The sequence below is a fragment of the Felis catus genome, chromosome C1 (assembly GCF_018350175.1).
Source record: "Felis catus isolate Fca126 chromosome C1, F.catus_Fca126_mat1.0, whole genome shotgun sequence".
In the NCBI taxonomy this organism is placed as follows: Eukaryota; Metazoa; Chordata; class Mammalia; order Carnivora; family Felidae; genus Felis; species Felis catus.
Window position 1 is genome coordinate 139,960,209 of NC_058375.1, and position 15,173 is coordinate 139,975,381.

The 15,173-nt window shown below is 43.3% G+C and overlaps 1 protein-coding gene across 8 annotated transcripts in view; it reads left to right on the forward strand.

The window, feature by feature from the left end:
• Positions 1–15,173, forward strand: part of LYPD6B (LY6/PLAUR domain containing 6B) — a 148,018-nt gene that overhangs the window by 95,526 nt on the left and 37,319 nt on the right. For all 8 annotated transcript variants that reach the window (XM_045033751.1, XM_045033759.1, XM_045033755.1 and 5 more), the window contains one exon: positions 1,626–1,698. The gene's annotated coding sequence lies outside the window, so the exon portion shown is untranslated. The remainder of the gene's footprint in view (positions 1–1,625; positions 1,699–15,173) is intronic.

Sequence of the window (15,173 nt, forward strand, 5' to 3'; positions counted from 1 at the left end):
TTTCTTCCTCCTCCTCCTGCTCCTGCTCCTCCTGTTCCTGCTCCTCCTGTTCCTCCTCCTCCTCCTGCTCCTCCCTGTCCCTCCTCCTCCCTCCTCCTCCCTCCTCCTCCTCCTCCTTCTTCGTTTGTTTATTTTGAGAGGGTGGGAGGGCGCAACATCCCAAGAGAGGGAGATAGAGAATCCCAAGTAGGTTCGTGCTGCTAGTGCAGAGCCCAACATGGGGCTTGAACTCACAAACCGTGAGATCATGACCTGAACTGAAACCAAGAGTCAGATGCTTAACCAACTGAGCCACCCAGGCACCCACCTTGGGAGAAATTTCTTAACAATAAAAAAAGGCTAACAGTCTTGAAGTGCTTACATTGTGTTTTATCTTCAAGTCCACATGATTATCTTGTGTCTTTTTTCTTCATTGTGTTGGCCGATAGGATGCTCAGAACCTAATTTATCAATCACATGAAGAAATAGTTTAATACCTTACAAAATACATTTCTGTGGACTAATTTTCCTCATGCTCTAGTCTCTTTTCTGTGTTGTCCTCATGTTGTATACATATTTTATAAATTAATGCATTTTTTTTCTTGACATTAGGTGGTATATTAGAGTTCTGCAGAGAAACCTGACCAATAAGGTGTGTGTGGGTGTGTGTCTAGCAATTGATCAATAGATTGATTTTTAAGGAATTGACTCCCATGATTATGGAGGCTGGCAAGTCCAAAATTTGCAGGGCAGGCTGGAGACACAAGGAAGAGTTCATGTCCTAATCTCAAGTCCAAAGGTGCATAGAGGCAGCATTCTCTCTTCCTAAAGGAACTTCAGTCTTTTCTCTTAAGGCTTCAGCTAGTTGGATGAGGCTCACCCATGCCACCAGGGATAACCTGCTTTACCCAGTCTACTGATGTGAATGTTAATCACATCTAAAAAATACCTTTACAACAATGTCTACACTTGTGTTTGACCAAACAACTGGGCACCATAGCCCAGTCAAGTTGATTAAACACCTGAAATTGGCATCACAGATGAGGGCTATAAATATATAATAGGATTTCCTTAGAATTGGGCACAACTGTTGTCTTTTACATTTGCAGATTTGAGTGCTTGTAGAAGAAGATTGCACTTCCCTCCCACCCCCTTATTTGGGTTCAAGTCTCGTGTTGTCATTATTTCATCAGCTGGTAGGGCCGTCTTCCAAAGCAGGGTTAGTTAAATGGCATAGAGTCTTCTTTGTGTGTGGATGTGTTGAGTGTGTGAATGCTCTGACCTGCCAACATACCCTGATATATGTAAGTGTTATACAAAGTTCTGCCAGCTCCTTGGTAAACAGCCATTTTTGTGGAGGGACGTGATGAAGTGTATGATTTCACCAGTTATTACCATTCCCAATTAGGCCCCAGGTGTGTGTTAATAAAAAAGTTAGCTCACTCTCTAACTTTAACAGTCTCACCTGACTTGATTCCAGGGATTTCATTCATTTGTATTGTTCAATTGATTATGTTGCTGCTGTTGTAGTCTGAAAGGTCTTCAAACATCCAGAGACCTGCTTTTTGTTAGAAAACATTCCAGATGTGGAGGAATGTAACTCTTCGCCAGCAGTAGTTCTTACCTTATCTTTTTATCTTTGGTAGGCTGGTTACTTTGTTTGGGCACAGACCTCATCACCATTGGAGAGAGGAGCCTGACAGTCGTGTTCTGTCTGAGGTAAGAATGGAAGCGATTACAGACAGTCGTTGGCTTTTCATTTGGGAGCTCAGGGTTAGATGATCAGGGATCCACGCGGACTCTGGAACATCTTGGGACTCTACCTTTTCCCCGTCTCCTGGGTGATTTGCCATGTATTCTAGTCCATCCTAAGCATGCGTTGCTCACTTGGTCCTGGGAGTTGGAAGGCAGATTTTGGTTTAAGTCCTGTTTCTGGTGAACCCAAGGAGGGAGTCCCCATGCCCAGGGAATGATTAGTGGATGAAAGACTTCTCTGTTTCCCACATACTAATTTGGTCAATTACAAGAGCATCTTCTAGAGGAACTATCCCACTGATGGGAGCGGGAATATGTGGGGGATAGGGAGTGATGCTCAGAAATGTCTATATCAAGTGGAATACATTGCTAACTCTCCTTAGTTAACTGTGTGTATTAATTATTGAGCATTTGTAATTATAGAACATTTAAATGTTAAAGATTAGAAAATATTTCCTGATCCAAAAGAGGATGAAGGTGTTACCCCAACAAAGAAGAGGCAAGAGCATGTTTGTCTACTTGGGCATGTTTCAAGTTGTACGTTTTACTGAGGACTGCTTTTTATTTCATTCGTTTTTGCCCTTGTGGGTTTAGGTATGGTGCTTAATACACATGTTGACCAGGTTCATTTGTCAGGCCTCTTTTTTCTCAGTGAAAAAAACCAAAAAACAAAACTGAATCTGAGGTCTGGTTTTCTGATGTCAGGCAGCCAAGGCCTCAGAATGTCTCTTTGAGGATTCAGGGACCTGAACCTGATCTACTGAGGAATCTTCTTCCTGGTGTGGGCTATTAGCTCCTAGCCCAGAAACCTTTTGCCTTGCAAACAGACCTCCCACCTTGCATCTGATGCGTGGGGGAGGCAGCCTCCAAGAGAAGTTGTCTCCCATCAGAGCTGATGGGGCCAGAAATCTTCCTGTTTCTTGTCTAAAGAGCAGATAGAATTATTAGCACCCATGTTTGTTAATGATAATTACATGTTTCAAGTACAAAGCAGAATTCTGTAGAATATCTACTAAGATGGTTTGCTCCTTGCCTTTGTAAAAAGGATGACATTGTACTATCCTAATTAGGCCCCAAAAAACATGTAGGAATCTGTATGTTATCACTGTTTCCCCCAGGGCGTACTGGGTGGTGTGCAAACTGTTACTTCAACTTAAGAGTCTACTACTAATAAACCGAAAGAATATGGAGATGAGAGAAGGGACAGGCCAACAGTGAGATATATGGAGAGCTTTGGGCTGTCTTCCAAAGCAAGGAAACTTAATGCCTTTTTAGTTACAGCGTTAAACAGTATTAGGAACACCATAATACTGATCAGCATAATAATAATGATAACAATGGCAATAAAAAATAATAACTCTATTAGCACCTCTATCACCATCATCATGACAGCTAACACTGGCTGGCTCCTACTTTCTGCCAGGCGCTAGACTAAGCATTTTGTTTTCTCTCTCCATATGCACGGCTTTCCTATGAAGAAGGTCCTGCTAGTGCCCACCTTTTGCGGTTGAGGAAGTGGAGGATTAAATGAAGTAGGTGAGCTGCCCAAAAGTTAGCCAAGCCGGAAGCAGCAGACCAGGAATATAACTGACCGAACAGCACAGAGCAGAGTCCAAGCACACTGAGGCTTTGACCCACCTGCAGACATTCGGGGCTGGCACTCCACCTGACTTTTACGCTTGCCCCTGCTCACATGCCCTTTGCCTCCTGACCACCACCTGTCACTGACAGTGTGTCTCTTCCCAGTGAGTTGGCCAAGACATTAAAAAATATATAAGTAGTCCAAAAATATGGTGGGGGGGGGGCGCATGGGTGGCTCAGTCGATGGAGCATCCAACTTTGGCTCAGGTCATGATCTCACCGTTCGTGAGTTCAGATGCCACATTGGGCTCTCTACTATCAGTGCAGAGCCTGCTTCGGATCCTCCCTCCCTCCCTCTCTCTATCTCCCACTCCCCTGCTCGCTTTCTTTCTTTCCCACTCTCTCAGAAAAATGAATAAGCATCTTAAAAAATTAAAAAAAAAGAATGTTAAAGAATGTTTGGTCTATAGGGAACAGCAGAAAGATGAAGAATTCTCCCAGTTTTAAAAGATGCCAGCGTTACAGTCACGAACATGTTAGTGTGTTTTACTGTTGTTTTTACCTTTGTGTATCGTTTGTTCACATAGTTCCTATGGATTTAAGTTTTGAAATTGAACAAGTTTTGTGCCTTTGTCTCATTAGCCTATTTTAAGGGCTGCTGAGCATTTGAGTGTACGTGGTTAGAGGGCTCTTTAGTTAATTCCACAAGAAGTTGTATCTTTGGGTTCTTCCCATGTGACAAGTGCAGAGTTTCTGCTCATTATGTTGGATAGCTAGTGTGTCTACTGCAAGATGGGTTAGAATTGTGGGGTATCTCTGTGCTCTCACACTGTAAATACCTTGTGTCTTGAGACGGGTCTCTATGGGGTTGGTGGAAGTCCTATTGGACTGAGACCAGGAGACCCAGATTTGGCTCTGCATTGAAACCAGTTGTGAATTCTTGGGTAAATTACTTCATTTTAGTATCTTCATCTGCAGACCAGTTACATCCACTCAGCTCTGTGATTCCATGAAATCAGTTTTCTGAACTCCCTTGATTTATAACGTGATCAGTTCCAATCGGTGCTGCAATTTGGGCATGGCTCAGCTGGATTACTCTGAATTGCTTCAGGCAGGAAATTTTGTTTTTTGAGATAACCAGACCTGTAAGCTCTTGGAATGTGGAATGTCTTAGCTACTTTTATATAATCCTTGCTATCTTCACTCGTGTGCTTTCCTCCTTCCTCAACTTTCTCATTTCTAGACACCCACAGAACTGTATGGTACAAAGTATGTGGTCAACAAATATGGCATGAATAAACAAATACGTGGACGGATAAATGCTACTGGTCTTCACCTGAGGAACTTTAGCACTACGGGTCATCCAACTTACCAGATTAATAAGATTGCTTTCATTTAGATGTGGTGGTTTTGCTTATAACAGACAGGAACTTAAGCTTCCGAAGTCTCTCCTAATGTATTTCAGAGTGATTCTCCTACAAAGTTGATTATCAGTTCTTACCACATGTTACAGATGACAGAACACTGACTTATGGAACTTGGCAATTTTTTTTCCCCTTTTGTATTGTGGGGTGAGATAGGTTTTTTGGTTTGGTCACAGCAAAATCAAAGCTTGGAATGTGATCATTCTCTTGCTGTGACCAGCAGAAAAGATGAAGATGTTCTGGGCTCCCTGTATTCTTGGAGCCACATATCAGGACTATGGGGCTTATATGGTTGATTCTGACTGGCTCCCCCTTATTCTCACTTGGTGATGCTGACCTTGAATTGGTTTGCTTGTGCCTTGAAGGCATCTACCCACTTCATCATATAATATCTAAGACACATGGTATAAAGCTACCTCCAGGGAAGCCATATCTTGCCATTTCGGGCCCTGGATTGTATCGTGGACTAAAGGGAACAAAATCCTTTTTTCCATGCCATCCACCTTACCCTCTGCAAGGACCTAATTTGGCCCCTTCCTTGGCACAGAAGGCTTGCCTCTGTGTCTCCAGATTTGATCATGCACTGGTCTTAGCTTTTCCCAAGTTAATGTGCTGACTGTGGTGGCCTTACTGGCCCTAGGTGAGTGGGATGAGATCTTGGAAGCACCACGTGGAGGTTGGTTAACCTGCTGACGGACAAGTGGCCTGGTTTCATGTGAACGTTTGTTTTTGAAATGCTATTGATAATAAAGCCTCATTTGTTTAGGGCTCTGTGTCCGTTATATGTTGCATATAAGAAATCACCAGAAACTTAATGGCCTAAAACAACAACCATTTTATGTGCTCATGATACCGTGGGTCACCAGTTTGGGCTAGGTTCTGACTCATGTTGTCCGGCATCCCTCACGCCACCATACCCAGCTGGTACCTCTGAGGGAGTTGAAAATAGACTTCACTTCTTAATGGAATAGCTGCAAAGAATTCATGGCCAGGTAAAAGTTCTCATAGGTTCTTAACTTTGATCTGAAAGCAATCTGAAATTTTTTTATTTTGCCTTAAACTATCCTGGAGTAGGGATGGTATTGTCAGCCCACCTGAGAGAAGTCTGGGAAACAGTATGCTGTGTAACATACTCAAGAATATAATAATGATGATAATAATAGAGATAGTAATAGTAACATCAAATATTAATTTGTTCTTACTATATGTCAAAAGGACTGTTTTAAGTCCTTTACATATCATAACGCATTTGGTCATTATACAGTCTTATGGGTAGGTACTATTTTTATGCCCATTTTATAGGTGAGAAAACCAAGGTACAGAGAGCTTAAGTAACTTTCCCCAATGTCAGAAAGCTACTCAGTGGCAGAAGTGGGGTTCCACCCAGGCACACTGGCTCCAGAGTCTGCATTAACCCGAAGTGCTTCTCAGGTTAATGGAAATGAAATCTTCTTGACTCTTGGCAGAGTTCTCCCTTGGACATGTAGTTTTTCTAGAGGCAGGGACATTGGCTATTTGGAGAGAGACATAACCTTTCTGGGTATATACATGTGGCCAAAAATGGATCCCTAGTTGGAGATAGTAATGACACTTGTCCTATGGAATGGAGACTAACTCTCCTGAAAGAGGGTGTGTGTGTGGGTGTGGGTGCAGACGTCTAGTGATGGTGGTCATGGTCATGCTGTCACTCTGCTCGTCTTCTGGGGAGATGTTTGAAGGACGAGAATATTTAATAATGTCCTTGCTAGCCTTCCAGATAGTCTCTTGTTCTTGGCTTCAGGTAATCGGCCTAAGCTCAAAAGAAAAGAATGTATTCAGCTTCTTGTTTAAGGATGACCCCAGGGAAAGGGTGGGTTGACAGCCGCTTCTATACAGCATTTGTGGAACTACATCCAGTCCAGTCTCTAGGTGGCGTCAGGTGGTTTATGTAAGGAAAATGACAAATTTTACTGACATTTTTAAGATTACCCTTGTCACCATGAGTGAAGTGGCCCATAGCCCCTTCCTTAGTTTGACGGGTTCAGAACACATTTAGGGGCCAGGACTTTGCAGTTGGCAGTAGAATGGGGGAGACACTCCCAGGCTAAGACTTGAGGGCACTTATTCCCGCCACCTAGCATCTTCTCCCCATCAGATCTCATTGTTGCCTCTTGGTTCCACAACTAGCCACCTCCTTCTGATGTCCTTGTCTTCCTACTTTGACTCAGGTTAGCATCACTGACTTCTCCCCTTGCTAGAAGGTGTTTGCCACAACTTCTGCATATGTGAGAACCTGCATGGTCACCCTAATACAGACCCCATCTAGAATCGGAGCGGAACAGTAGGCAGTCTAGACGTGCACAGCCCCACCAGGGAAGGTGGAACGTGGGGTAGGGACGATGGAGAGGACCTTGCTGGTTGCCCTCCCCTCCCACCACCCCTCACCTTCCCACACCAGGAACTTCCCTGAAAGCCACATCCCTTGACTGTCAAGATATCCTAGTGATGCTGTCTCCCTACTGGTGGAAACCATTATATTTATAGTCTTTTCCTTCAGCTAATCTTTTTTTTTCTAATTTTTAAAATGTTTATTTATGTTAGAGTGAATGAAGCAGGGGAGGGGCAGAGAGAGGTGGAGACAGAATCTGAAGCAAGCTCCAGACTCTGAGCTGTCTGTATAGAGCCTAACGTGGGACTCGAACTCACGAGCCATGAGATCATGACCTGAGCCGAGGTCAGACGCTTAACTGACTGGGCCACCCAGGTGCCTCTCCTTCAGCCAATCTTGAACAGAGTTCATAATCGTGTCCTGCGTCAAATACTTTTTCCTTTTGGGGTACTTCCTTTTTTTCTGATTTGAACCAGCTGGGACAGTTTAATCTGTCCCATAGGAATGAAAACCTGACAGGTCTCTACAGCAGACATGCTACAGACAGTGCCTTACTGTCCATGGTTACAACTGAATGGTTCAGCCTGTCTTTATGATAGAATTAGGGAACGGAACACAGGCAGGAAGCTTCTTTTGTTTCCAAGGCCTTTGGGGCTGTTCTTTCCTGGCTATAAACTTAATTGCTTCCTGGGATGGATCTGTCCAGCAGGCCAGTACCTCGTTAGCTCCCACCTGTGTGGCCAACAGGGACTACCAAAGCCTGCACCTTCGTTTTCCTGTAGGCTTGGTTGGTTGATGAACATTAGCTTTCCTTTGGCTGTGGCTAACATTGCCTGTTTTGGGGCACTGTTGATGCACAGGAGTGGGATGTGAGTATGGAGGATGGAGGGGGTGGGTGAAAGGCAGGTGGGCCTTCTGCGTCAGTGGTGGACAGGATGATGTAGTGCGCTTAGAAAACTGGTTTACCACAGGGTCCTTGAGTGCACACAAAAGTCCTCCTGTTTCCCGAAGGGGAGGTTGAGTCACCTTGTCCCCACAGAGGACATTTCAGACATGGTATTAGCCTGAATCCACTACAGTTTTGACTCCACCCTAGGATTGCTGGGTTTCATTGTTCGCCTTTCTCATTGGTTTTATGACCAATGTTGTAGGAAGACAATACCTGAACGTTTGTATAAGCCTTTCCCCTTTTTTCCCCTCAGCGGTGAAGAGGATTGCTTAACAATAAACACAGAAAGGGAGTTAAAAAAGAGAGAGAGACAAGACAGAGCTTTGCTCTAGGCTGGCTCTTGGCAAGGGAGTCTGAGTTGGAGAAGGCATTTTCAGTGGTTAGAATGCACGTTTACCTATCCGCACATGCCTCGCTCAGCTTCTAACCCATAGCACCAGGCACTTCAGCAACTTTCTTGTCATCCTCAGGGGCTCCTCCTTGGAAGGTTGTTATCAGTAGTCCAGCTAAAGCAGAGCATTTCAAATTTAACCTTAAGCAGCTCTTGCAACTGCATCTTCAGGAAATCTTTCCAGAAGAGAGATGAAAACTTCCTCTGTGTCTAAACGTGGCAAGCCCATGCATGATTCTCCTGTTTTCACCATGATCGCTTTCCATATTTTTACTGTGAACATCAAGTCCTGTCTACTTCTTAGCCATGTTTCCCACCCTTTCTCCAAATGGGTACCTGCTAGGAAAAGGCAAAGTAAGGTGGTTACTCCTATGTGGCAGATCTGCATTAACCACTCAGTGTGGCACCACCAGCTGGGTGATGAATAAATGTCTTTGCACAGGAATATTACCCACAACATGTACTCAATCCCAGGAGCCTAGCTTCTCTTGTGCTATTAAGTTTCAGGTATACTTTGGATGTGTGGTCAAACCTTTTTACTTAAGTTTACTTTAGTCTCAGCAATATATTCAATCAGATTTTTGCCAAAATCGCACATCGTATGTAAACCTATTCAGTGCTCAGGGCACCTGGGTGACTCAGTCAGTTGAGTATCCAACTTTGGGTCAGATCATGATCTTGTGCTTTGTGAGTTCAAGCCCCACGTCAGGCTCCATGTTGACAGCTCAAAGCCTAGAGCCTGTTTCAGATTTTGTGTCTCCCTCTCTCTCTGGCCCTCCCTGACTCATGCTCGCTCACGCGCGTGCTCTCTCTCTCTTTCTTTCAAAAATAAATAAAACTCACAAAAAAAAGCCCTATTCCGCTCTTATCCAAAGGAACTCTAATATGAGTTACCTGCCATCTATTAAATCAGTTTATTTTTTGCCTGCCTTCAGTAGCATTTCATTTGTAACTAAACAGTATTTAAAATTGTTCAATTGAAATATATTTGACATATAACATTGTGTAATTTAAAGGTATAAAATGTTGATTTGATACATTTATATATTGTAATATGGTCACCATTGTAATGATAGTTAGCATCTCTATCGTGTCACATAATTACCATTTCTTTTTAGTGGTTGGAATAATTAAGATTTAGTATTTCAGTAAGTTTGAATATAACACACCATTGTTTATATTCACTATGCTGTGCATTAGCTCCCCAGGACTCATTTGTCTGCTAGTTGCAAGTAAACAGTATTTTAACGTGTCTCTCCAAAGGGTAAATTAGAGTAATGCAACATGGAAAATAGTGGGGAGATGCGGATTAATTAGGAAATGAGAATCCCTAATGCACTCATGGATTTACTCCTGAGATGGGTTATACTCAGAAAGATTTTCAAGTCTTTAAAATGAACTGCCATGTTAGAGGCTTTCGTACATCGGTTTGTGTTTACTCTGTTAGAAGAAGGCCTTGTATTAGTTTTATATAAAGGATTCCTAAAATAACCAAGCAGTGACCAAGAGCAGAGAGCCAGATGCTGTTCCTATAGGATTTTGCTCCACTAAGATTCCAGATGTCCTCTCTGCCACCTCTCTCCTATCTCCTTGATAGTTCTGTGGATAGCTTTCCTTGAACCATGAGCTGAAATGCAGACTTTAAATACAGAGTTCTGATATGTTAGGGAGGAAAGTGACATTGATTTATTTGTTCTGTTTTTGGCCAGCCTGAGGAACCTGTCTTGTCAGGTAATGAACAACTGCTTTTATCCTAACTGGTGACTTCAAGAGAACGATTACTCATCCCATCATTACCATTCCCCTGAGTCATCTAGGCTGGCTCATATTGGTTCCAAATGAGTAAGAGTCTTCAGGCAGTGGACTTGAGGGCCAAGGTACCTGTTTGGTAATATTAGTTATATAAACGTACCTCGGACATGGAGTCATGTCTCATTCTGGAACGATACTTCATAGGTGCAGGTTTCAGCCGTGTGTCTGTTTGGTACCTTGTATCATCTGGTATACTCAAAATTGGCCATTATAATGGTCAGTAGAAAATGATTATATGACTTACCAGACCTCTAGCCTGCCTGCTGTGGATCTAAAGGGCAAAGATATAGCTATTAAAATGAATGGTGATTTGGAGCATCTCTGCCTGCTTAGTGGTCCTGTAGGTTGATCATGGAGTGTTCAGTGGTCATCTCCATAAAGCTACTTTAAGTCCTTGTCCTTGTGATGGTGGGGAGAGCACCTTAACACTTAAGACCTGTGCCGTCATAGATGGGTACATCTGCAAGGCAGCTGGAGTCATTTCCATTTTATACAGATACTACCCGTCCCCTTTCATGGTGCCGTTTGTGGTACTGTTCTTGGGTCCAGTTGTATATGATTTGGAGGACAAACATGAGACTGTCCCAGATCAAATTTGGTTATATGGATAACTGTGGAGATCAGTATTGACTGGCATATGTGTTCCAGGTCTTTCCAAAGTTCAGTTTATTTCAGAGTTCTTTCTTTCTTTTTTAATGCTTTATTTACTTTTGAGAGAGTGTGAGGGAGGGGGAGACAGAGGATCTGCACTAACAGCAGCAAGCCTGATGAAGGGCTCGAACTCATGAACTGTGAGATCATGACCTGAGCTGAAGTTGGACACTCAACTGACAGAGCCACCCAGGTGCCCCGATTTCTGAGTTCATAATATTTATATTCATTACAGATAGAAACTTAGCTTTGAGTCTTAACGTTTAAGGCTCAGTTGAGCCATCCCATGTTTATAGGACAGCTTGACATCTAGAAAAGAACATAAAGCAAAATGCTGAATGCAAGTTTGTGGGTTAGTTTAAAATCCTACCTCCTTTACATATTCATAACTAATCCTTTCCAGGTTTAAATAAAATCAGCAGTTGCTTTAATAACAGCTATTCTGTCACCTTTCTCTGTCTTTCAGGCACTTGTAATACATCACTAAACAATATCAGAATTAACCCAAAGTACTTTAGACTGAGCTGCTTGGGGCAAGAACCTTGCCTTCTTCATCTTGAATTCCTAGGACCAAGAAGGACCAAGAAAAATAACACCCCCTGCCCCCCATCACCCACCCAGCCCTGTCCCAACTCTGTTTTATAAGCAGGTATAAAGTAATCATGAAAATAAAGGAAATTGTGATCCTGACATCCTGGCATTTGACAACATGTCCTGTAGTGTAAGTGTTCGGTGGGAGCCAGGGTAAAGGCGGGAGCAGCTGCTCTGGGATCTTTGGACGGGGCCAGCATGGAAAGGCAATAATGCATACCCCACGGTAGATGGATTTTTATCATTGCCCCTGATTCCTGTGTTGAAACAGGAAGGCTCAACCCAGACAAATGCTAAGGAAACAAACCCAACTCTTTTATTACACTCTCCAACATTTATAGCCAAGTCCTATTCGATGCCCTTCTCCTTGAGGCATTCTGACAGTCATCTTAATGATTTATTTTCTTTTTCACAACCAAAAAACAAATAAAATATTTTATCACCTTTTGGGTAGACTTGATGTCTTTCTCTTCATTTCATCACTTTCTGGGTCTATAAAATTCCTCGTACCTTTCAGTTTTTATAACTCAAGGAAAAGAATCCTGTTTTTCTCATTTCTTATGTGAAGGCTCACCCCACTCCCGGACCTATGTGATTTTTTTGGGGGGGTGGGGAGGGGAAGTAGGGTCTATATCCTCAAGCCTGTTGTTGTGTGTGGAGGGGGTGGAAGAGACGGGGGATGGGAAAAGGGGGACTCGAGAAAGGTCATGTGAATTGCAGGGAAAGGTTTTCAATTAAGAAAAAAATATTTTTTTCAAAGCTGTTCTCCACTATTTAAGGTATAAAAACTGTGGAGCCATTGGTGGTAAAGTGTAATGGGTTGTACTGGTTTAAGAAGAAAATTCTCTACAGCTGATATTTGCTCTGTGGTTTCTTTCCCATATCTACAGTAAAAACCAATGATCTGTGTGAGAGCCCACAGCACTGTGATTACCCCTCTCCATTCTGAATTGCAGGTCTGCACCCCAGCTCCCTGCTTTATAGCTGGCAGGCTCAGTTTTTCTACTCTTTCCCCTTTTTCTCATTTCTGCCTCATTTTCCATATGGCTCCTTGCATTAAGGTGTCAGCAGCAGGATATTCAGACCAGTCATCGTGAGTCACAAAAGCTACTCCACCACATGTGGGTTCATAAGGGGCAAAGCTGTTCTCCGGGAAGCGGGGTTTCAAGTCTGAGTTGATGCAGCACGTGAGGGTGTGCAGCTGAGTTTAGTGAGTTTAGTGTGCAACTGAGTGGTCTGAGATCTCTGTCTCCTGCCCCTCAGGTCCCTCCCCCATCAGCTCCAGTGAAGACCAGAGAATTGAAAGGGAATGCAGGGTCCTTACCTTCAAGGATCCTTCAAGGAGTTGATGATTAGTTTTAGGAAGAATGGGAAAGCATTCAAAGAAAGGAATAAAGACTCTATTGTTAAGTGGCTGGTGCCTAGATTCCGGACCCTCGTGTGCCTAGGCCCCTCTGTCTGCCACTGTAACTTCCTGCCTGCCAGACGTGTGACTTGTACTTGGTCATGTTAACTATTGATTTTTTGCCCTTACCTTAATTAGTTGACTCACAGACTTCCAAACTATGTCTGATTTTTGACTTTGGAGGGGCATTTAGTCTAATCAGGTAAGTAGAGATGATTGACGGGACTTGTCTGATAGTCACCTACATCCTAGCATGACAGCCAACCCGTGGATTCTACAGAAGGCGGTAATATTATAACCCTAAAGGGTATCACCAGTCATATAGGATGCGTATCTGACAAACTTTAAAATTAGGGTAGCACCTGTCTTTGAAACCAACAGTAACTCTACTAAAAAGAGACCTTCCCCTGTACACACACCGCCTATCCCCACGCCTTGAGACACCCAACGCTCTTTGCTTTGAAATGTTTCCTTGATTTTCGTCCTCAGTTGAATTGTTTGGGGAGATTTGAAGTGGATCGGTGGAGCTGTGTTTGCATTTTTCTGGAGCGTGAAAAATAGTGTTTCGGTTATTACATGTGGAGAGATGAGGCAGCAGATGTACAGCCTGGTTTTTAGATTGCAGGTGGAATCGGCAGCATCGGTAGTTAGAGAAACGGCCCCCAAGCTTATGAGCTATGTAGATGCATTCCGTGCTGTGTAGACAGAATAAATCTGGGACACCACAATGTGGTTTTCCTCCCATGCCTTTCTGACCACTCCCCATTTGGTGGGAAAGAGCTTTTGTTTTTCTACTGTTGGGCCACTCTTTCCATCAGATATGTAGCCAGCTGGCTGAGATCGCAACTTACAAGGCTGGCTGGGATCCTGTTGTTGGTGTCCTGGCAGGAAAGTGATGTTTGTTGTAATCGGGCACCTTCATTGTTCTTTCATCTGGCCATTTCCTCCTGTCTCTTACTCTTCTTCACTTCATTTTTTGGGGAGTCAGTAGCATTGCTTTTTATATAGGAAATGGATGTAAATGACCAATGGCAGTGAAATCGCTCATGCCTTGCTTTTTGGCTTAGAGGGTGGACATTTTGGGAGTCAGTAGCAAGAAGCTTTGCCGTGGGGTCCACAAGGGGTTGGGATAGATGGCTAATGCTCTGAACCGATCTCTCGCCTGTTGGGCACTTTATTGCACTTTCCCTGTCATGAGAGACTTCAGTAGGTGGTACACAGAGCCTGTTTATAGGACTGATAGTGGTTCAGCTAAATCTGCTGCCCCAGCAGCAAGAAAGCTCAAAGAGTGTCAACTTCTTATACTACCTGGCTCTGTCTCCTTCCTCTAAGAATTTCTCTGCTGCCGCAATCAAAAGTGGAAAAACAAAAATTGGAAGGGAACTAACATTTATTGAGTACTTAACTATAGTTAATTCACTTAACTTTCACTGTCCCTTATTTCCTTCTCACTACTGTCCTGAAATTTAAAGTGCACTGTCATGATTTACAGATGAGGCAGTGGAGACTCTGAAGACTTAAGTAGCTTGTTGAGGTTAATCGGTTCCTACCAGTGGTGATGAGAACCTAAGCTCAGGATCGGAATGAGGGTTCCCTGACTGCAGTTAAATGCAGAACATACCACACCTTGAGAATGACTTGTGTTCCACTGGGGTCTAGAGACTTAAATACTCCGGCTGAGAAGCAATTAGGCTTCCAGCATAGCCTTTTATGCAGAATGCAGCATATAGGCAGCCGTTCCTTGTTCTTCCCTTTGTTGCCATGTAGTAATGTCAGAGCTTTATTGAAATTGTAAAATAGTAGAAGGCATCTTGTCACCGCTGGGATCTAGGGATAAATTAATTCACAGTTTCTGATCATCTCGCCTTCTCCTGCCCTTCCCAGATGAGACTACACCGTGCTCCCTATGTGTCATGTCCTTTAGCCCATGACAAATAACATAATTGATGAAGTTATGCAGAAGCTATACCCTGTTCACAGAGCAGTCTGTCAGACTTAGACTCTGCATCCCCAGCAATTTGACAAACACTGGCAGCTAACTCACCTTGCTTTTGAAATTTTGTTTTCCTTTAAACTTGAGAAATGCCTTTAATGCTTTCCTCCCGATACTGATACATGGGAGACCTGATCTTCTAAGCCGAACGACCGTTTTATGAGGTCCTGGAAGCCTGTTGGTGGTGTACGTTCTTCTTTCTCAACAAAAGGTGTGTCCCTACACTTCCTCCAGCCAGTAGGTCTGGTCAATAAATCCATCAAAGGCCAGGCCA